The 25,004-nt window shown below is 32.1% G+C and overlaps 1 protein-coding gene across 1 annotated transcript in view; it reads right to left on the reverse strand.

The window, feature by feature from the left end:
- Nucleotides 1-2,478: 2,478 nt before the first annotated feature.
- The window catches only part of LOTGIDRAFT_205056 (hypothetical protein), a 33,018-nt gene continuing 10,492 nt past the window's right edge, over nt 2,479-25,004 (reverse strand). The window contains exons 4-5 of the mRNA XM_009047730.1: nt 17,744-17,752; nt 2,479-2,499 (exon numbers count right to left, since the gene is read on the reverse strand). The gene's annotated coding sequence lies outside the window, so the exon portion shown is untranslated. The remainder of the gene's footprint in view (nt 2,500-17,743; nt 17,753-25,004) is intronic.

A 25,004-nucleotide genomic window follows, 5' to 3' on the forward strand; every position in this document is an offset into this window, starting at 1 on the left:
AACGTTAGCTCACGAAATACTGTCAAAAGTTGTAAAATTAAGCTTTGAAATATCGTTCAAAAAATTAGCTCATAAAATATTGTCAAAAAAGGCCGTTATGGAATATATATTATATATCGGGCAAAATATAAAATAATTTGAAATTATCATAGTCTACTGAAATTCACCAATAAAAGGAATCAGATAAATCTATTTGAAGAATTGGCATGGCAGTTGCCTTCACAGTTACCAAAATAACAAGGAAGCAAAATATCGGCATAAACTGTAACCATTATATGGTGTATAATTGCAACTTGCAATAAATTGTCCACAGTTAGTATACTAGAGCAAAACCAAATGAACGTCAAAACCTTGTCTCTTGGGACAAATTCCGAGACTACCTCCCTTTAACCTATGATCAATTAATCAGTCTTGTTAATTAATTATATCAGTCGTTAGTGGTAATTAGTAATTACTGTAACACGTAATGAACAACGGGATATCTCTCAATGAGATCCTTACCCTATCTTATTGGTACTTATAGAATCCGTTTGATATTCTTTTATTCCTTATCATTCTGTTTTGTTCCACCTATTTAATCTATCACGTGGATAACTGGAACCGTTTCAGGAATTAGTAGACAGAGCAAACATTAGAGTTCTTGCTTTTAAAAAAAAAACGGTGTGACTAATATCCGCAAATCATATAAACCAATGAAATATTACAAATAATGATGCGCACATTTCACTTATCATCTGGTTTGTGTCGACGATCCACTTCAAGTGTAATATAACGAAAAAAATTGTTGATAAAGAAATAGAAGCGAATAGAAGAGGTGCGACAAATATCCGCAAATAATACAAACTAATGAAATAGCACAGATACGTAAAGTGCAATTTTCATCTGATTTATGTCGATCTATTCCATGTTTAAACTTGCAGATTAATGCAACCGAATGTTTAATGTTATTTTAATAAAAAAAAAGGTTATAAAACATCATTTTGTTCCACTAGTTTATTGTTTTAAACTTTTTATTTTGAGTCAATCACTCAAGTTGTTGCTGTAAAAAAGATTTCAAAATATTTTCAGTTCATAATCCATTTATACAATAAAACAGTATTAGTTTTTCTTAAACTAATCTTTGGTTAAGAAATATCCAAAGTTTACATAGTTCCATTACAATTTGGAACTGATCTAGAAATCTAAACAATATCAGGCATAATAGAGTCAATGCCGGAATCGCTTCCAGCTATATTTTATTATTTTTTCCTGATGAAGAAATTTTTCAACGATTAGTATGACGTCACAGATCAAAGAGTTGATGATGAAAGATAACAATAAGTGAATGGATAGAAAGTAAATATTGAGAGTAGTTGAATAGTATAGTTTACCGTGTATAATTATACCAATAAATAACAATTTAGTAAGAAAATAAATACCGATATACCCCCAACTAAAAGTTAGATATTATACCGTTAGCTATGTACCGTATATAGACCAATATTCATTAAATATACGGTATACCAATAACGCATTAGACGCGTTCGATTTTCTTTCAGTCGCTTCAACAATAGTTTTTCAATAAAATGTTTTTTTAACCAATAGATTTTCAATATTATATAGATTTCTATCGTGTTGTGTAAATTATTCGTGTATTTGTCGGCGACTATCATTCGATTTGGCACTAAAAGAAAAGATCTAATGAAAATATTGAATGTAAAATTAGTTCTAATTTTTGTAGTGCAATCGGTACAAAGTTTTTATGGTCTAGTATTTGGCCACCGTGACTATTGGATTTTAAAATGGGAAAAGATAAAGTTTATTATACTGATCAATGCCGTCTTTGTCTACGGATTCAAGCGGATTCAAGGTTGTATCAATTACAAAATATAGAACAAAAAATAGAAAATACTTGCATAAATAAGAATCAATAATGCAAGGAAACAAAGGAACGACAATGTTACTTAAATCGATTTGACGTGATTTATCCTCTAACGAATAAGATTAAGAAGTTATAATTTCGAATATTTTCAATACTGATGCTTGCCAAATATTTTTTCAGCGATGGAGTGCCATATTGATTTTTACTGAATATTGAGAATAGTGAAAACCAAACAAAAACCCTACTCATAAAGTATAATTAGGCTTGAGCATAGTTGTAGACAAATATATACTTTTACGATTTAAATATCGAATTCAAATAATGTAAATATTATGAGATAACTTTTTACTTACCATCAATATATTTTATTTAGCTATTGTCTGGGAATTTCCTTTTTCAATTTTTTCTTAAAACGACAAACCTTCAAATATATCTATATTATTTAAGTTATAATAACAGTATCTGTTTATAAAAGAGTTATTAATTAATCCGTGTTCATATGCACCCCATATATCTCCGCACTTCAAAACATGTTTGAAAATATACTTGCGAGCATCTTAATGATAATACCTAATAATAAATAAAAATGAATAAAATAAGAAATAGTAAATTATGAATAATAAATAATAAAATAAATAATACATGAATAAAAAAAGATAAATAATAAAATAACAAAAAATAACAAAAAATAAAAAATAACAAAAAAAAAAGAATTTTTTCATCAAAAATTATTTAAAAAGACAACTTACATGGATAAATTTACACCAATATCGCCAAAAATCAAAGAGTAAAATGTAAGACTTAAATTTCAAACTGAAGTATTTATTTTTCTCTTTTCACCGTGTGTGTCCCGCTCCAAATCTTTGTAAAGTTTCCTTCAATACTCATTGCCCAGGTGCAAACTCTTATGTTAAAGAGCGTATTTACGTTCTATCAATTTTATTTGGACTTGGTGTCCAATTCACACAGAATCTACTTGTAAATGTTTTAAGTAATCAGCAATTCAAACTAAAAGACACAAAACATCCCCTTTTTAGCTATTTCGGTAAAAATTATGTATATATTATTCAAAGAAAAGTGGGACACCAGTGAAGGAATATTCATGAGATTACCTTTACGAACCAGGCGGTATGGGACAAACAAGAGCGACCTGAATCCACTTGAATATTTTTCAAATTGTGACAACATTTTCACGAAAGCATCGTACAGTAAGATCATAAATCGAACAACAAAAAACCATAATACTGACCACAAACCACAAACGAAAACCGAAATCCAAAGTAACAGTTTGGCAATACATTGTTAGCAGTTAATTAACAATTTATATGAAGTATATCAATCATACTGAGTAAGTATTTCATAATGAAAAGTGGTATCAGGTGTCTAAAAGAGTTACCATACTCTGCCTGGCACCACAACAAAATATGAAAACATCTCATACGTTTTACTTCTAAAACCAGTGTTCACCGTCATTTAACTTATCGCCATATACATTGAATACGATAAGGCAGAGTTTAAAACTTGGTATAAATTTTTCTAATCAGACTTATCATTGTTCATGAAACGACATGTTTACGCCATAGTTGTAGCATTGGTACAATCACCTTTGTTGATTCTTACACAGTTTTATCATAGGTGACGAAAATGAAAAAAACTGCTTAAGAAACTCTATTTGGTATCTAATTCCCATTTTAGTTAGGTATTTCTTAGCCTTAGAGCTACCGGTTTGAGCAGCCTCTCATCGGAACTGTGTTCATTTGGACCACTTAACAAACCATCATAAATTTTTGTTCTTCGAGAAATAAAACGGGCGCTCAGATTGACCACAAACTGTCAATTTGACAAGCCCTTTCAATTATATTGCCGAGTTTTTGTCAGTTAGCTTCTATTTTGATTTTGGATGTGTCGGACGTCTCAGGAATACAGGGAGCTGTCTACTGTTGTTTTATATAAGAACATGGAAGATTAATAATAATAATAATATTAATATAAAGAAGTAAACTATAAATAACATGGTATACATGTATAATTAAGCTGATTTAGATCAGTTTGTATTAAGACACTGTTAACAGATTATTTAACACATTATAGTCCTCAATGTTTGTTCATATGACATTTGCCAGGCCTGATCTTTATCAATATTGTTCCTTTGCCGAGAATATCAAATAATATTAGGAAAATATTGTATAATATTCCTAATGATATAAGATTATGACCGTTTTCAGTTCAATGTCCTTTTTTATCGGCCCAGTTGACAAATAATACTTTTTTTCAAATGGACGAATTATTATATGTTCTATGTAAAGAATTTTCCTAAACGGGAAGATTTTCTTGAACTATCAAGTCTTAAAAATGATGAATTCAAATCCAATCACACCAATTTCGAATTTGCGACAAAATGTTCCATAATATCATAGTATCCTTTAACTTATCATGGTACATGAAGCACCGTAATTTTAAATTTAAATGGCAATTAAATTTTAATGTTAACGAAAATGAAGTCATTACATACCTTGTGCGACGTTATCCGAACCAGGCAAAGCAGGTATACCTTACTTTTAGCTTGTTTCAAAGTTATAAGACACACTTATATGTTTTGTGTACACATTTCCAAATACTTCTTAAAACGCCGACAGGAGTATTTTAAAATTTAATAACCAATTTTGAGATAATATAATTAATATTTTTTATCAAAAAATCAAAATTATCAAAATATCATAATTAATAATTAAAAAGATTATCAAAATTAATTTTACAAAAAATGATCAAAAGCACCGCTACTTTAAACTGAAAACATATACTGGTACCTTAATCCTGTTTAGGTATGAAATGTGTTGACTAAACGTATTAACTTATTAAATGGATAAATAAAGTCCGGTTCATTTATTATCGAGAGAATTATGAATATTAATAATGATTTAAATCAACCAAACAGGGTATTATTCCTGGGATTATCTTAATCCACTTGAAGGTATATGAACAATTTCCCTTTGATGGTTCTCCAAAGATTATAGATTATCGAGCAAAAGAACAACGATATGTACATTTCTAGAAGTTATTGAAAGGACTTACGGAGTAATTGTAGAAGGCGCAGATTTATTCAAAATGTCGCTTACACATTATGTTATCATGAGTTTTCTTTTTTTACATAAATTATACAACATAACACACATGAAAAGAAACATCCCGTTTTTGAAAGTTGAGGTCAAAAGCATCTCCGCTGTAGTCGACTTGAGCGTATTTTCGGGCCGACTGTCAGACCAAAACTAGAAAGTAGAACATGAGCGACTTGAGGTAAATGTGAGGTTGGTGCGAATTATCCAGGCCCGTAGCCCGACTTGATTTTTCGGAGGAGCAAGTAGTGTATCCAGATGATGTATGGAGTTTAGTTGCAGTAATGTGATTGTTCGGTTGTCAGAATGTTTCAGCAATGCAGTTACTGTCCTGGAATTGTCAGATTATCTCGGAGGGAGCCACTAGTAGTAGTAGAAAATCAAATTGCTCTCAGATTATGCCAATTGCAAAACATTAACATAAAAGCTGTAAATTTATTTTTCTAGCAAAACTATTGCTAAGTTAGTCACGTCTTTTTGTTAAAATCAGGCATCTGAACTGAAACCTAATCAATGTATATACTACAGCAATATTAGCACTAAACAACTGAAGTAATAGCACACAATGATACCCTAGAGTTTTATAAGTACCAAGTAGTTATAATGAACTATGATAGTTGTACTAAGAATTACCATAGGAATGATGATCAGTTATTGAACTAGCCAGTACCAAACACTATAATACCAGAAAACATTCTATTGTCTTTCAATCACTGGTCCTTTACTATACAGTTCATGTTATTATTGAAGACAATGTGGTACATTTGATTGAAATCTTCAATGGCCAATACAAAAGCTACCCAATGTCTGCATAAAATCACTCTTAGGAAGTATTATATGCTAATGAGCTATACCACGAAAAAATGCAATTTGTTTATACATGAATAAAGATACTATTATTAATTAGTCACGTACTTTGCGCGACAATGTCCTGATCATCATGTGGCCAGGGTGCAAAAATATCTATAACCCAAGGTCAGTCTGAATTAAGTCCATTTTTATTATATTTCAGGACAATCTGTCAATCATCGTCTCCATTGTAGAGCAACGGTATCTTACCGTTCTGCAAAGCGGAACGTATTGAAGTTAGCGAACGAAACTTGCCAGACGTTACTTTTCTCGTGGAATGGTGGCATGTGCATCTTGATTTGTGGAAAATAGTCTTTAGCAGTCGTTAAATAGATTTGAAATTGATTTAAAAACGCATGGGGTTGGGGGATGCAGTTTCACGTTGAATAGAATACGGGCGAACGGTCGTACAAGTTTTTGCGGGTTATAATTTGATATAACCGTAGTTGTATTGTCCACAAGCAATATCCTGCGAACCACTATCTAACAGCCTTCCACAACACAAATCATCTGAAGGCAACATTTCTCGCCGTTTAAACCCATACAATATTAATAATTCTTCAAGTTGGCACAAATTCTTATTGTAACCCGACACGGGATGGTATTGGATTAAATTTATTCAAGAAAAAAGAATTTTGCCACCAGAGTATTAATGTTTATAGAAAAGTATATGGTTTGCTTTGTTAAAGGAATCTTGACATATTGTGATATTTGTCTAAAGTTATTAGGCAATGATAAAAGCATTGTTTGTTCGTGAAAAACTAAGAACAATTTACACGAAGTTTATGTTATAAAAGTGTAGACCATATGGAATCCGAATCTGATATTTACTGAGATATATTTATATTATATCGACATAGGCTAATTCTACTTCGACAACATTTAAACATTCATCTTTACTTATGCTTTTGTTTGAATATTTTGCATTGGTAATTGTCGACAACATAAAATAAAACAGTTCATATGAAAAAGAAATGATAGAGAGTACCTAACGTCTTGCAAGGAATAGCTCAGATGGTAGCAACTTTTACTATCGTCTGCTAGGTAAAAAGATTCCCTGACCAGTTGTAAGAGTCGTCCCTCTGTCACTTTACTCAGTGCTGTAAAATGTACATTTTCTGTCGTTACCACAGAATAATACAGTTGACTTTTCATCTAAGTAACCAAAGGGAATTTCAGTTGTCGTCTGTTTATAGCCAATGCCAGTCTTCTCCAAAGAAAGTAGGGCCCACACGTTAATCGTAAAATATTTATGCAACTTCTTATCTCTCAAAGATATAATTTTGGATTTCGCTCAGGGTTCTGACTGCAAGCTTTGTGTTTTATTCAAATGCATATGCCCTTTTCATATCTCAAGCCGAGCCAATATGTGTGTACACCTGTAGGTGGGTGAAACCGTAGAGTAGAATGCCAGAGGGCAAAGGCTACTTTCTCCAATATGTGATATGTAAGAAAAATGTGTAACTTAATCATTGATTTACACATAAAGATTCTTTTAAGTTACTCTTTAAAATATACAAATACTGAATGACGGCAATATGATTCCCTTACAGATGATCATTGCCTATATCATATTGAAAACAGGTCAGCGATGTTACTTTCCATTTGCTTTAGTTTCCTGAGATATCAAACGAATAACTCGAGGCGTATTTATATGATGTTTCTAGTGGGATGACAATATTTATTGATAGCCCCGAGACCAAACTTGTATTTTTAACTTTTAATGGCTACCAGAAACCACACCCTTTCTGTAAACCGGAAGTACATCATCAGACTATTTCCGGTGATCATTATACATTAAAGAAACAATACTTCATCGACCAATTTCAAGTTTCTTTTTGTTATGGTAATATGATTTTCAAGATTGAGAGTTATCCCCGACCTGTAAATGGTTTGAGGCCATTTTGAGCTCCTCATCAATTTTGTCAAACATTTTCAACACTATGAATTTCAAAGACAAAATTTAAAAAATTTATATCAGGAAGAACACAAAATTTAATTGCCCAATGTAAAAAAAAACCTATATTGTTGTTCTAATCATGGCCAATTAAAAGCAAAACAATTCATTTACATACATTTTAAAATGGAAATCTCTGACACGAGTAAATGCTATTTCAGTATCGACTTGTGAACACGTTCAGAATAACAAGAGTTAATATCTTTATTTAGGGTTAACAATTTAAATCAACAATACATATAAACAAACTAGTGTCATCCTCCATTAGCTGATACTATTCAATATCAACATTTGTATAATTAGAAAACAAAGTAGAAATCAGTAGGGGTTTCACGTATACAGTAAATATCAACGTATATCAAACCTCCTGGGATATATATCAAAATACTGGTCCATATGAGAAGGTGAGAGATAGCAATACGTTATTGTCTTTTCCTGAAGTTTGTAAACCTTAGACATTATCTTAGTCTACCAATCTGTGTTATCTTCGAAATCTTTTATGCTTCATTTGAACTGAGTTTGTCAGTTTCCGCTCACTTTTCGAAGAGTTCACATAGCGAAAATATATTTTTATGTTGCATAACCTGCATTATTCGAACGAAATTTTCCGAAATTTTTAAACAATACTTGTTTATTCATTGCAACCCGACGCCATATACATACCTTTGTCTTGCATTCTTGCTTACGATTTTGTAATATTCATCCAACGTAGTAATGTGGTTTCTCTGCATTTAGCCTACTTTTGCATTTGTATCAAGAAAAGAAAAAAAAGAAACTACTGTATATATTACAAAGATAAACTTATTTTCACTAAGGACCCATTCTACCTGCTGATCCTTGGCCAAAACTCATACGATCATTCCCGTATTATCCAATACTCATTTACAGCTGGGTCGACTGGAATGATAAATGAGTTGGATTTATTCAAGTGCATCGAAATTGAAGACAACGTCCGAGATTACAACCCACAACCGCCATTTGTTTGGCGTAACCAAGGAAAAGACGTTATGTTAATGGCTAAAGATTTGTGCTACCCGCTACAGAATCGTACAAAAACTGACAGGGGAGGTAATCTATGAAATAATATAAAAGTAACCCGTTCATTAGTCAAATATTATTAGCCACCCAGGTATCACTAAAATACAATCTAAAAAATACAAATAATGATTTTAATTTCACTGTCTACACAAATCTAATGTTCTAGTATTCTATAGATCTCTAATAACAATTCACTCCCCACTCATACAAATCATTTTTTGAAACGTCTGCTAAATATTGAAACATTTGAGAGGTTAAATAAACAGGGTCCGCTGTGACAGTTTAAAACCCCTCTCTAATATGTTGACAGGACGGTTGTTGAGAAATAATAGATAGTATTGTAACCAATGGTATTAAAAGACGGTACCCCGTGGGAACATTGGACTTGATAGAAAAATAAACTATAGAAAGTGAAGGCTTTATTATTTAGTTTGAAAATAATAGTTTTAGATGAAGTTAAAGTGATAATAGTTAAATATATTATAAATTAAATTATTTTTATATTTTTATTAATACTCTAGAGTAGGTTACACCCACGTTTTTCATTAACCCTTTGAACACTTTGGGTGAAAATAAAAGAAATTGTCATCATCTGAACTGTTGAAAGACTTCCAAGCAATATAAATGTATGACGTTAACGTTAAAAAACCACACAAATAACACATGTGCCAAGACCCGAACAGTCTACCATGTGAACAATCATGCAACCAACTAACGTTATCCGACAAATGAAAAGAATGGTGAACCATCTACCTTATGAACACCCTTGCAAACAACAAGTAGGCAAACAAAATGAAAAGAGGCTGGCCGGGTCCCCCCACCCTACCCCTCCTCAATTTTTATCAAGTTACATAGTGAAAGAATGGCATATGGCCCCCTTGGAAAATGTTGTGAACCCTGCTAGGCCCCCTTACCTGATGCTTCCTAGAAACGCCACTGTGCTAAGGCCAACTTCTTAAGTAATTAATGGACTGAATATTGGTACATTGGTGCCATCAACAAAATGAAAGTAAAAATAACAGGAAATTGTTCTGGTTCGTGGTTCTTCGGGTTTTCATTTAAACTAAAACTTGATGATCGTTAACAGGTACTACAAAAAATTCCAGATCAGAAATGAAGCATAAAAAGCGAAATATGATTTTTTTATTGATATATTAAACATGCTCATATCCCAATATAAAAACATATACATGTATATATAATATACTGAATACTTCCGCTATCAAATATCGTGACAGGAATCTTGACTTTTTAATTAGTTACAATCGATACTTCTGTCTAATACTCGAATTTCTAAATACAGTATACGCTGTAATTACTTCAAGCAGAGTGGAGAGGTTTATCATCATTTTTATAGAAAAAATTTGGATTTCCCGGACAAAGATCTTCAATAGTTTCAAAAAATAAATTTCGTATATCTGGACAATGACCAAGTTGGGACGTACTAAAACCAATTCTCATTTGAAGTAAAGTAAAGGAAAAAATGAATATGTGTTGGAATAGCATTTCCTGATTTTGGCGAAGGCTTCGGAACCATCAAAATCTTTCAGTTTCGTTTGAATGTGCTAATTAGAGCTTCTTAGAGCTGCCATAGACACTTAAATTCATAAGGCGAAAAAGTTTACAAATGAAAAAATTAAAACATCAATATTTGAGACAATATTTCAGGTTTAACAAGCACTATTGTAAGTTTAGCCTCATAAGGCGTTTTAATAGGATCATGTTACAACCCTCTACTTGAAGACAGGTGAAAAAACGAGGGTTTCACTTGAAGGAGGGATGCCTTGGGCTGTCAATATATCATATTATTAACGTATATAGCAAGACAAAACTGGATTATTCGAATCAGTAAGCGTTCAGTGTGAACATACAAACTGTAGAGTTGTATGAAAACGTCTTTATTATTAGCTTCTTGCTGAGCGATCTCTATTAGTTTACTGCCAGCTGGGTAGAAATAACATCACCACCGCCTAGGGCATTTCTTTATACAAGAAGGATACAAATAAAGGGGTGTTAAATAGTTAGTCACCGGTGTAAGAATATAAAAAAGATGTTATATTTAAAGCTATAATAAAAAGGTATATAATGTAATGTAAAAGAGATGGATTATGTACATCATTAAGTCTTTATAATAAGTAAAATAATATTGACATTTTATCTTGTTTACTTACTTTCTATATTATTATTTTATTCTTTTACGTTTAGGTGATCCGGTATGTGGGATTGAGACAGCTTTTTAAACATTTTAAATAGACCTTTTTAAAGAGTCTGTACCAGCAGCAAGGGGATTGACAATGAAATCATGAACTATGCGATTTAAATCAAAACAATAAGGAATAAATCATGATTTAACTTACATCCCATGTTGTTGTTTTTTGTATGTGCTCTAAATGCCGTTAAACTCTTGTCATTATGAGTATGATGCTCGGTGCATGTTTTGTCTTATCCCTCTTCTTCTATGTCATCTTACCTTATCTGCATCATCATCATCATCATCATCAACAAGAGCAATGTTGATCGAAAAAGCCCGAGGTGTCATCTGGACCAACACCGTATTTCAGGATTGAATCAATCATAACATCAAGGTAGCACATAGCACATGCCCTTGTCAATATGATTCGTTGTACAACGTTTGACAACGTTTGTTTCAATGAACAGCAACCAATGTTCATGTTGGTGGATATTTTATTTTGCTTTAGAACCACCAAGCTGACATCAAAAATGAATTTTGCATCAGCCAGGTTCTTTAAAGGGATCGTAAAGAGGTTTTCTAAATTGTTTATATGATTGTATCGGGGACACTGATAGCAGCAATTTGCACCATTCTAATTCCACGTATACACACAAATTTTAGAAAACCTATTTACAGTCCCTTTAAGATCTGGAAAAATCTTGAATATAGGGAATTTAAATAGAATTGTCGTAAAATGAACTCATTTACCTTTGAATAATGGAATAATGAAAGTGTATATTGACGATGATTCAGATATTCTATTGTTATTTAATATGTTAATATCTGATAGCTAAATACACTTGTAAATATTGTATTAAGCCAAGAAAACGTAACATGTTTGTTTGAGCCCATATTTATCTATTTTTGGATCAAATTCATAAAGAATTACACTGGGAACTTTCAAATCTTTTCAATTTTATGTAAATTTTGCAATTCTTTAAAAGAATAATCAGTGATTGAATAAGGTTTTGTACTGATCCCAAAAGAGAAACTTAACATAAAGGGGTAACAGGTTTTTCGGGCTTGATTCGTGGGTTATTGCCCAATTGTAAATGATGAGTATTGTCGTTGTGACGACATCTATGTAACCAGGGTATTTTTGTGAATGTAGATAGGTTTGAAAGTCCCGCCCCTCTCGTAGAGCCCCCCCCCCCCCGATTAAAAAAATATGAATACTCGAGTACTTTGAACATTAACTCAGGGTTTGAGAGTTCTCGTCCTATGCACAGAGCCCTCCGATAAAAAAGTATTAATAAATGACTACTTTCAACATTAACCCGAGGTTATTAATAAATGAGCACTTTCAACATTGACTTACGGTTTGAGAGTTCTCGCCCTTGCACAGAACTCTCCGGTATAAAAATATAAGTATTAATAAATGAGTACTTTCAACATTAATTCAAGGTTTGAGAGTTCTCAGCATTTGCACAGAGCTCTCCGATAAAAAAAAAATTAATAAATGAGTACTTTCAACCTTAACTCAAGGTTTAAGAGTTCTCGCCCCTTGCACAGAGCTCTCCGATAAAAAAAAAAGTATTAATAGATGAGTTTTATAAGCAGTAATAAATATTATGTCTCTGAAGATATTCATGTAAAATATTGGTTCTGTTCCACGTCATTAAATAAAACATTTAAATAATCATTAATTTGACTGTAAATATATTTTTTATTTATTTTACGTGAATTTTAATGAATATCATCTCCTTTGATTATCTACATGACTATATGTGTAGTTAGATAGGTAATTTATCAAACCAGAGTCTCTCGGGACGTCTAATACATCGCTAACAATACCAAACTAGTTTCATCTTAATATTGCTGACAGCTTGTAGACGGTTTGCCAAAAAATTGTTTATTCCAATACTCCATCAAGACTCGTAAATTATTCCATTTCACCCAAACGTATCAAAATAACAAAAGATCTTTAGCAAATTGTCATTATTCCAACTATCTTTAACTGGTGTCAAAGGAACAAAGTTTGACTGAAAAAGGAAAATAGACTTGTGAATAAAAACCTTCCCAAGTGTATAGAAAGCAATCATTTGACGAACGACGTCTCGAATCTAAATTTCTAATACTTGTTTAGAAAGAAGTGAAAAATGTTTACAGGGCCAAAGATGTGAAATGTGCGACTGGGGTGACTGAATGGTACCCGTGTGGATGTCGCTACATTATTCTCTCGTATTAATTAAACCATCTCTTACAGATGTTAAAGCGAATCATGTACAAATTCATGAAAATTAATGAATGCCCCTCGAGGGAGATCATTGGCATATCAACTTATTGAAAAGACGGATCAGAATTGACACCGCCTCGTGTCAATTAGACGTGAAACCAGCCAGCAGATTAAGCGAACGATTAAAGCGGCGATAGATCTCTTTATCAACTCATTGAAATGAGTGAATCGAAGCAAAAAGAAGGCAATCGACTTGGAGACAAATTAACCATCAGTTATTATACTATAGCTGTTAAATTAGACTCGATAACAAATAACTAGCCAGAATAAATGTAGATTTGTCGTTTTGATGGAAGGGAATTAATTTGTTCAATCTTGGTGATGTCGATATAACTTGCCCTCGTGTTTACCAGTGAAAGGCAAATCAATTTACCAGCTCGTCAATTTTCCAAATGAATAAATCATACATTAAAAGAAGGAATTGAATAGAAGATGATGCCCCGGGGTATTCAGTATGTTCATTTAGACTACGGTACTAATTATTCACTAGATTAGTTCTTGGTAAAATGGTCTCGGAATACCTTTATGTAGCGGTATACAAATCAATATGACACCTACTTCCAAACATTATTACTGTGGACCATAAACCACTCCGCGATTTCGCTTTGACAAAATGGTCTCGGAATGCCTTATATAGCAGTATATAATGACACCACTACCAAACATTATTACAGTGGTTGGTAAATTCCTTTTACCACTCTGCGATTTCGCTTTTCAGCTTTCCATTGTGGACACTTTTTTTTATAACATAATCAATGGCATATATATTAATTTTCTGAAAATGGATGTGCACACAAGTACTGCATACTAAACTATTCCATTATTACTTCATTTCTGAAGATCTGATATTGTACTCCATTTTATAGCTTTGAAGCTTTTAATTGAAACTGCTTATTGGTGAGGGTTAGCTCGTAATAGGAACCGGAAGTTAGTAGAGTGCCATCCAGAAGGATGATTGTACATTTTCATACGGAACATCATTACAAGTGTCAAAGCCTTTTGCTACACTTTTTACTCTCACCATTGCTCCGAAAGGTTTACACAAAAGTAACCTATGCATCAATGACATTTACGTTTCAGAAAATAGTACATTAGTGTTCAATTAAACAGATCGTGTTGTCTTCATTCATATAACAACGGTTCAAATAAGGAACGGCAGGCCAATAAACTATTGACTTCTGTTATAATTGCAATAGCTCGTTTAATTAAAAAAAAAATGGAGTGAAATAGCAGGAGGTCTCGATAATATTTATATATGAATAAACGTAAATGATGACACCTCCACAAAGATTTCAATAATTTTCTTTTATATTTGTTTACCTTTAAAAGAAAAATGCTTCCTCTAGCGAAATTGAGTTACCTTGTAGTTTTAACAAACTGAAATCATTCCAAAATAGAAAGTCAACAAAGAGCGTTTGACACCTTTGCAGTATAATGCTAATGATCTACAATTAAATCTGATTGTTCTAAATTTTAGTATTTGATAACTTTATACAAGCCTGCAGAAAGTAAATGTTTGTAAAGCACTTTGTTAAACTGTCAATTTACTTGCTATTATAATAGGCATTGACGACTAAAATTAATGTTTAGTTCCATATCTAGCATTTAATATTTATATTATTAAAAGGCATTATATTGATGTAAAACAATTGTCTTTAGTAAAATAAATAGAGTAAGATAAAAGTGGAGTGAATAAAAGGCGTAACTATACATGATTTTCATTTTATGTCTCTAATTAACAATTACATAGTGTAATGTATACTTCCTTTTATAACAATCTCTTATAGTTTTAATTGATCACTTAAAGTGATGTTCCTTTATGATTTCGTTATGTATCTGTATGTGTCATTTTGAAATTACGAAAAAAGGATTACATTCACTTAAGGTGATGTTCCTTTATAATTTCGTTATGTATCTATCTATATGTGTCATTTTTGAAATTACGAAAAAAGCATTACATTCATTTAAGGTATTGTTCCTTTATAATTTCGTTATGTATCTATATGTGTTTTTTTTTAAATTACGAAAAAAGCATCAGATTCACTTAAGGTGTTGTTCCTTTATAATTTCGTTATGTATCTATATGTGTCTTTTTGAAATTACGAAAAAAATATTACATTCACTTAAGGTGATGTCCCTTTATAATTTCGTTATGTATCTGTATGTGTCTTTTTGAAATTACGAAAAAAGCATCACATTCACTTAAAGGGATGTTCCTATATAATTTCGTTATGTAGCTGTATGTGTGTTTTTGAAATTACAAAAAGCATCAAGACTACACTTAAAGGGACAGATTCGCCATCAACAGTACTGTAGTCTCAGAAACGGGAAATATTTTTAGCTAAACCAATCAGTAATGGTGTTTGTAGCTCATCGTGGAAATTGGAGCCTTCAAATTCATATGTGTCAACAATTGTTCGTCTCTGAAAGTTAAAATGACGACTTTCTTGAGACACATACCATTCAAGACCCACATCACCTTGTTCACGTTGATAGTTAAGAATTTTGATTAGTTATCAAATATTCTGACATTCGATTTGAAAATAAACATCTAAGGATTGCCAACTAAAAAACAGATTTTGGTAGTTGGGTTTCAATATTACCAGAGCCTTAATAGTTCCTTGGATTTCAATGTTTCAGATTAGCTAATTTCAATATGGCTAAAACCGCCATGTTTCTAGTGTGTATCGTATTTTGAAGCTGCTCTGTAACATAAATACAAAATTCGTGGCGGAAAACAAAAAACAAACACACTATCCGTAGGTCACTTGGGCAAGATTTGAACATAAATACTTTAAAACCATGTTAGCGGAACCTCCTTAGCTCTGTTGACTAGAAAGCTTAACTGGTATTCGTTTTCAAAATGTCCTTCACAAAATCCCGAGCGTCTATTTACTTTTGAAACTGTACACAACTGTAAAGCGTTTAAATTATCAACTGGCTAGAAATTAACAAATACCGTTGATATTTGTCAAGTCTCTGGTCACTAAATTGAAAGAGAAGGAAAAATGTTGACACACCGAAATCATCAAACAAAACATTTGGGCAACATAAGCAAAGGTCTTCCTTTTATTGGTATTGATAACTGAATTGAGTATATAAGGTCGGAGGAGCTGTCCTAACATTAACTCAAGTATATGTTTTGTAGGTAGGTTATATATATATATATATATGGGGAATGTATCTATAAGGATTCAATAAAGCCAGTTCATAATAAACTAAATAAATATCATCTACAGATGCTGAACTTTCACTTTCACCATCTCATCAATAGCCCTGGTGGAGGGTCGCAGTCAGTAACAAAATGGGACAAAGAAGAAGGCTAACTGGAGGAGTGGTTTGAAATGATGTAGAGCTGAGAAGGTCTTCGCTTTGTATAAATCACTTTTTATTCTCCGCCCCTGAAAGTGTTCCACAAATATTTACCAAGCCGTGATAACAAGACTCAGGTGAATGCATATGAAACAAAATAATGTATTCAAGTCAACACAACATTTGAAGAAAAAAAAAATGACAAAATAATGTCAACTGTTACATTTCATCCTTAACGCCTTTTCAGCTACTTTTCAAATCTGAAGCTTTTGTGTCTACCGCAAAGAAAAATGAAAACAATTTTGAATATGTTTATATGTATAAAGTACCAAGTGGTTCACGATATAACAACTGCAACAGCTGAAAATTTGCTGACAGAGGACGTCACAAAGTAGCATTTTTGGTAATGACTAATTTGGTTGGTCGACAAATTTTGATTGTATACGTACTAAACCATGATAAGAATCGGCCCTCGTGACGTCTTTTATGCAGCGTTTTTTCAGACGAGTTCGAATCGATGGTTAAGGGTATCTTATCGGATTCTTCTTGTTCTTCTTCTTCCTGGTGTATGGTGTCCGCTTCGAAAAAATTTCATATCGCAGACGTTGAGTAGAGAACGGGTTGCTCCCATGGTTTCTTCTGATTCTTCTTCTGTAGTCTTGATAGTGTGTTCTTCTTCTGTGATTCTTCTTGGCGATCTATTGAGGATTTAGTCCCCAATGATCGCCACACCTACAGAGGAGCAGGGAGCTCTTATCGTATTCGTCTCAGAAGACATTTATTGTACTAGCAACTGCGATCAACAAAAGGTCAAAGACCGCCGGAGTCTATGACAAAATCCAATGTCTAACAGAGAGAAGAACATGAGCAGCCGACGGCGCTTCTTCGTTCATCGGTGTGCTCAGGTCAAGTAACACTACGACTAATCTAGATGCAGCAAGATTCTGCCTGTACAAAGCCGCCATCTTTAATCTGTGACTCCGTGGTATAAAATGATAATAATAATAATGATGATAATGATAATAATGATAATGATAATGATAATAATAAAGACTTATTGATCAGCTTTATAACGTTTTGCTAACACTTTATTGGGGTACGCAATAAGGCTCAACGAATTATTTCTGATTTTTATTTTCGTTCATTGCGTTTCCTCTCCAGGTGCACTGGGTGATATATTAAACACAGGTGAAGGGAAATATGACAAATCACAATCTAGTAATAACAACTCATTGATTTTTACAGTTCAAATAATACAGAAAAATGAATTTCATGTATTTACGGAAGACAAGATAAACATTTAGGTTAGATATTGGGGTCATACAGGCTAGAATAATACTAAAAAAATTGATCGAGTGGGATAGACTGATGGCAAGAGAAGAAAAATATTATTTTTTTAAGGTGTACATTAATATCACTAGAAATTGGTTGGGTGTTATTCTGAATTTCAATCAAATTTATTCATTTTTATTAAAATAATATTCATTAAGAAAGGACAGTTTTGAGAAATAAGATTTTTAAATGCAATCGTCTATCATGAATTCATTATCTTTGGTCAACAAACCACACAAAGATGCAGACGTTTTCTGGAAATATTTTTATCCTCTGTATTTCTAGAGAGCCAGTCCAAAGACTTTTTATTTCAGTCGAAAATCTCTGCATTTCCGAGGATTCAGTGCAAAACCTCCATATTTTCAGTGAACCAGTAGGAAGCCTCTGTATTTCCAGAGAACCGATTCAAAACCTCTGTTCCAGATGATCAGTTCAAAATCTCTGAATTTGAATATCCAGAGAGCCAGTCCAAAACCTCTGTTTTTCCAGAGTCAGTTTAAAGCCTCTGTATTGACAGCCAATTAGTTGAAGACCTCTGTATTTCCAGAAAATAAGTCCAAAACCTGTGTATTTGTAACGGAACTATTAGAAAAAGATCCAGAAAACCAAAGCAAATGGTCCAAGCTATTTTCAAATTAGCGCTACAAGAATATCATAGGGCAAACCGGAAGAAAATCAACTACGATAGATGGGACAACTGTTAAAAGTTTGTTGTAAATTAATTGAACGTACGGTTGTTGTGTAAAATGTTACCGGTTTATAATCTGTTGATCACTCTACCAAATTAAAATCTGTGGGACTATTTGAAATGTGTTAACAGTGATTCTTATTATCATAACTATAATGAACGCCAAGAATCCAGCCCCCGCAATTAAATATTTCATGCAGGGTTAATTTACTGGCCTTTTACTACTTCATCATGACAACTTATTTACATTGATGTTAGCGAACATCTCTCATGATTAATGACACCAGCCGCCTAGATCATTACTCAATGGAAATGACGAGCTGATAGTTGTTATTGTCTTATAAAAGATCTGAAATACCAAACCGCCAAAATATTTCCACTGATACAAGCTTGAAAAATACTTATCATCAATATTTGTGTCAAAAGATTCCGTTTGAAATGGTATCCAGGCAAGATGGCGGTATCTTTTATGGGTGTCGTCTGACTAATGAGAAAAACTGACAATGAACGGCTCAAATGATTACGACTAAATTTGTTTTCGCGTGTTGCTAATGAAGCGATATAATTATACGTGTAGACTAACGACTTAGTGGGTATTTAAAGTAAATGATGATCATAAGAATGATGTATAACAATTAAAAGAGGTTGTTACATTCTTTTATCTTTACTTTGATGTTTTCAAATTAGAATATTTGTTTAACGCCAACGATACCCTTTAAACCACCATCTTGTATTTGCTATGATGTCATCATGTAACGTGAAAATGGCGGCAAGTTTTTTGTGATGACGGATTAGTGGTATTAAAGGCACAATAAATCTTATCAGTTACTGTTATTTTATAAACAATTTTATTTACATGTTCACATCACTTTAATGACTTTTTCGATTATCTTAATATCCCATAGATCACCCTCCTTGTATCTTTTCATTAAACAGAAATTCCATAGATAAGGATCTTGTTGTTTAAAGAAGTTAAATGTCTCTGTACCACCATCACAGAAGCTTTGATAACAATGTTGATACCAAGGTGGTTTATTAAAATTTCTTGGTGAATGCCCTTTAGATATTGGCAGAATTTTTTTTTTTTTTTGAAGATTTAGATTTCGGGGAAGGGAGCGTTGGATTTTCCCAAACGTACAGGCCTAGGATGGAACAAATACTTCATTTAGAAATTGTAATAAGCGGTTTTGAACTGTTGGATATTTTCCTTCTGTTCTGATCTGAAATTAGATGAAGTAATAACTTAATGGGCTAGTTTGTTATATTCTAATTGTTTGCTATCAACAAGGTTGTCATTACCTTTTGTTTTTTTGAATTTGCAACAATCATCATGGGGACCCGTTATATATATGGTCCAATGCTGATTTTAGCCTACACAACGACTACATAATATTTGAGCAAAATATCTTATTTTCTAATCTTTCTTTTGCAATTCAGAACAGAGGCCACACTATTTCGCAACAAATGGCAAATTTGAATCAAACTACTTGTGCAAATCATAGTTCAATTATACAATTAGGAGACAACATTTTGTAACGTTTCGAGACATTCGTATGGCCTTTTTTTAGGAATAGCCTTGTTTTGAAAAGATTAAGGTCATAGGTAACAAAACAGACATTGCCTACGTTTATCAAAATATAAGAAAAAATTTCTTAAAATTAGTACTATGCATACCAATTAATTTTTTTTTTCAAGTTGATTATCATTAATTATAGACTCTATTAGTTGCTGCTTTTCCGCGTAAGTATCTGAAAAAGTCTGCCATAAATAGTCATTGTGGGTTGTTTAGAATCTAGTGAATATTCCATAGTGGTAGCATAATTATTATCAATTTATTAAGCTGTGTATCTGTGTACAGATATTCATACTGTACGCTATGATATATACTTGATTAACTAAAGGGAGATAATATTATTGATCGCACTTGAGAAAATACGATGATTAAATGATATTAAAATTCGTGGATATCAGCTGATTCTTGGTCATTTTTTCGCAACGGTCTTGGCTCAAATTTAAAATGATATTGGATGTTCAAATTTATATATACGCCTATACCTAAATTCTTATATTTATATTAACTCCATTTTTTTTTTTAGATGAATCAAAATATAATTTTCTTTCAAATAGAATAGAACAAGACAAAATTTATTCTGAAATAATGATATGTATGGTTCTCATTATAATATTCATAATCGTTAATTTTTATTCAAAATCGTTCACAATTCTTCAAAAAAAAAAGTTTTGAAAAAAGTTCAAAATTGAAAAAAGTTCTTCAAAATTGAAAAAAGTTCTTCAAAATTGAAAAAAGTTCTTCAAAATTAAATAAATTCTTCATAATTGTCAATAATTCTTCATAATTCTTATATTAATTTTGTTTTACCTTTTTGAATATTTTGCTTTTACACTTTTGCAATTTTCAACGTTATTTATGGAAAAATTCCGATTCATTTAGAATTGAAAAATAATTCAGATATTTTCATTGCCATAATGTGCACTGCACTGTAATGACCTTTCTGTTATAATCATTAAAGTTTCTTCAATTTTTTCCTTTGAATTGATATAACATTTTATCACCTTTTTAAATAGGTAAAGATCTGTCTCCGATTATAATGAAATATATAGAAATAATAAATACAAACATTCTAGAAAGATTTAGACCGCACAAGTGATGATTGTTTTATTTTCCCTATAAATCACTTTTAATGACAAGATAAAATGAAAACTATTTATTGTTTTAAACACTACAAAATAAAGAGATGCAGATTTTATTTGATATATTTTAATATATTTATAAGCTATAACAGCTATTATTTCTACTTGAAACCTCTTAGTTAAAAGAACGCAATTTCATATTTCGTTTCTCCACCAAAAGTTATAAATTTTAAATAACGATTTGCACGACTTTTGTCACATGTAAATTTATTTTATTGCAACATTTGAAGAAATGATGTATTTTCGTGTACAAGTTATAACCTTTAAGTATAAATAAAACCTGTTATGTTTTCTTGTGTTGTCTTGTGTTGTCTTTTGTTGTGTTATATAATAATATATATCTTTATTCCATAGTATTGACTTGATATATGTAACAATAAAATGGACACGAATTTTCCAAAATTAAATCGAACCACCCAGAAAATTGCGTCAAAATTGCTACTCACAAAATCACTTTCGTGATATATATATATTATTAAAAAAAAATAAAAATAACTCAATTAATCATGTAAAATAATGCTTAGAAATATTCTAAATTTTCCATGCAAAATGTTTCGAAAAACTAAGAGTGCAGTTGGTGATGTAGTCTACGTGCACCTAGTTCTTCATAATGTTTGATCACTTCAATAAATATTATCTTCCTGATTAAAAACATTTAATAACACGAAAATAAACTGGAATATTTTCCAGAAAATATAAAATTACCGATTAAATATGAGAATAAAGGAGATCTTTACATACTAAAGAATGGAATTAATAAACAATAACAAATAGAAGTTTATTAAGAATAAACACTAGTTGATTCACAAAGCTTTATATTATAATGAGGGTGGGGTGAATATGAACAATGTGTGAGAAACTCAACTTCAAAAGAATCTTAAAGTTTTCTGTTGCAAGTGTTCTAATAGAAGTGAAATATCTGAAAAGAAAAACGAACTGCCGACCATCGGGTTTGGGTGTGATGTTGCTACAATCTGGTCAAAATGTGTGAATTGCGCTTCGTTTACCCAACTCACGACTATTTCCTCGCCTCATTTCCCTGGACAAAGAAAGAAAACAATAAGTTGTTGATTTCCTCCTGCTATGATATATTGAAGGTGATTTGTCGACTAACTGTTCCGCTATCACTTTGATCCAATGTGCTACACACACTCGGCGAGAAATGATACTTAGCACTCATGTGGTTATTGGCCAAAAAGAAAACAAACCTCGGTTTACATAGAAGAGATAGGGTGTTGGTAGCGCCTTGGCGAAATGCTCACAGCTGAAAACCATTCGTGCTCAAAAGGCAAGACTGAGGAATAAAAGCAAACAATACTGGTATAAACGACATAATATTTATTTTAACAATTCGTGACCTTAAACATTTACTTCATTTTAGTAAACCGATCAGCAACTTTCTGGGTGGCTTTTCATCCAATCCGCGTCGATTTCACATGTGCTGATGCCAAAGTTGAGGTAATGTGCGCAATATGTAGCACATTGGATGAATAAATTGGCAGTATAGATAAATTAATAACGTTCCAAATACTGGCCTTTAACGTAACAACTATTTCCGCTTTCAGACACCATATTGTTCTCATGATAAAGATATGTCAATGACGGGAAGATCTTTTGAAAAGATATCAAATTTTCTTGTATGAGTGACCTCCCCTTCTGTTTGACACCTGTAGATAAACTAACAATAGGATAAATTGATTAACTATAGCACGTGACACATGTCGATTGATGAATGATAAATAATATTATATAAATATTATAATAACATCTTTAATTTGATACTGGATGACTCATATTCTTGACCTTTTTAACCTGATCCGTAAGGGTTAACCTCTGATCAGGTACAGAAAACCTACAGGGGTAAGTCACAACTTACGATGACTTTTTGAAACTTTCAAATTATATCTTGAACATTCTCCTTTCATATTCTATTTTCGTATGATATTTTGTAGAAATGTTCCTTCTTTTCTCATACTTTTCCCTTATTATCTCTCTTGATTATTCTCCTCCTCTTCTCATACTTTTCTCAGATTTTCTTGTATATTCTCCATTTTTGTCCCCCTTTTCTCATACTTACCTCTCTTAAGTATTCTCTTTCTTTTCTCATACTTTTCTCATGCTTTTCCCAAATTATCTCTCTTAATTATTTTCCTTTTTTCTCATACATTTCTCATTTTATCTCTCTTGATTATCATCCTTCCTTTGTCACACTTTTCTCATATTATCTCTCTTGATTATTAACCTTCCTTTCTGATACTTTTCTCAGATTATCTCTCTTGATTATCATCCTTCCTTTCTCATACGTTTTGTCATATTATCTCTCTTAAGTATCATGTTCTTTTTGTTGAATATTCTTATACTTTTCTCATGCTATCCCTTATGAATATTCTTCTTCTTCTGCACATTTATGTGTTCTTTTTTTTCTCCATTTCTCGAGAGACTTTATTAAAAGAAGAGTAATGCAATCCTTATACAGCCATTTCTGGTATAAATATGCGAGTGTCTTTTTATTCAGATAGAATTAGGTGGTTTTAAAATACAAAGACAGTTCAAAACTACTAAGTGTCACAAGATGACTGGAAAAGTGTTAGAAGTTACAGAAATGTGTTCTGTTTCTCGTGGTCACTTGTGAAATTAAAGTTTTCTCGTGGTAGATGTACTAAGTTTCTGTGACTGGAATGTGTTGTCAAAACAAGATGAAAAACATTGAGAGTGTGTAAAGTCATTTCAAATGAATCATCAATTTTCACTTCGACATTTTGTTAGGTTTTGAAGAATTTGGTTTACAAACATTTGGGGACATTTACATACCTTTAGTCGTTGTATTTGTCGCCTAGGCTTTTATCTCTATTAAATGATCGAGGGAAGTTAAGTGTTAACTATAATCAAATGTTAAAGGTAATGTTTAGATGACATTTGCTATATGATTGTAGGTGTATCACTTTTTCTCACATCTCTTATGATAATAAGAATTGCTTTAGAAAAACAAACGAGTCTTATACTTAACAGATATTGGCATTGTAGTCGTATTGTGAATAGTTGTCGTTTTAAATATCCGTATTACTTAACGACCATGGCGCCGCTTTTAAACCCATTCACCAATAGAAATGGTTTCCATTCTTGTCTGAGAACAATGAACTATAAAGATAACCCCCCTTTTCCTTAACAACCTTCCAGCTTTATTTTAAAATAATATTGTTTTTCTTCTTACTTTCAGGAAAAAATAATGATATTTCAGTAGTCAGAACGATTCCCGGCGAGACAAGGTGGGTAGCCACATTTGATTCGAAACCGAGTCGTAGATCTTTCCTTCTTATACTCGACATGAGTTATTCTAAAACGGTGACAGACATTCCAAATGTCGGCAAGATAATTTTACCATTTATAATGGAAGAAATATTCTAGTGTTGATTTTGGCAAAATAAATAAAGATGGGGTCACACGATAAGAGAAGTCTTCAAGCACCAAAAAGACATTAAAGGAACAGATGCGCTATTTTTTTCACCGATCGTACCGTAGTCACAGAAACTGGAATTTTTTAGCTATGCTAATCCGTAATAGTGTACACAGCTCACCATCAAAATTTGAACCTTCAAATCCATGTGTGTCCAGAATTATCCGCGTTTGAATGTTAAATTGACGACTCGTCATTTTAAGATACTCTGTGATATAT

This window comes from Lottia gigantea (assembly GCF_000327385.1).
Source record: "Lottia gigantea unplaced genomic scaffold LOTGIsca_116, whole genome shotgun sequence".
Classification (NCBI taxonomy): Eukaryota; Metazoa; Mollusca; class Gastropoda; family Lottiidae; genus Lottia; species Lottia gigantea.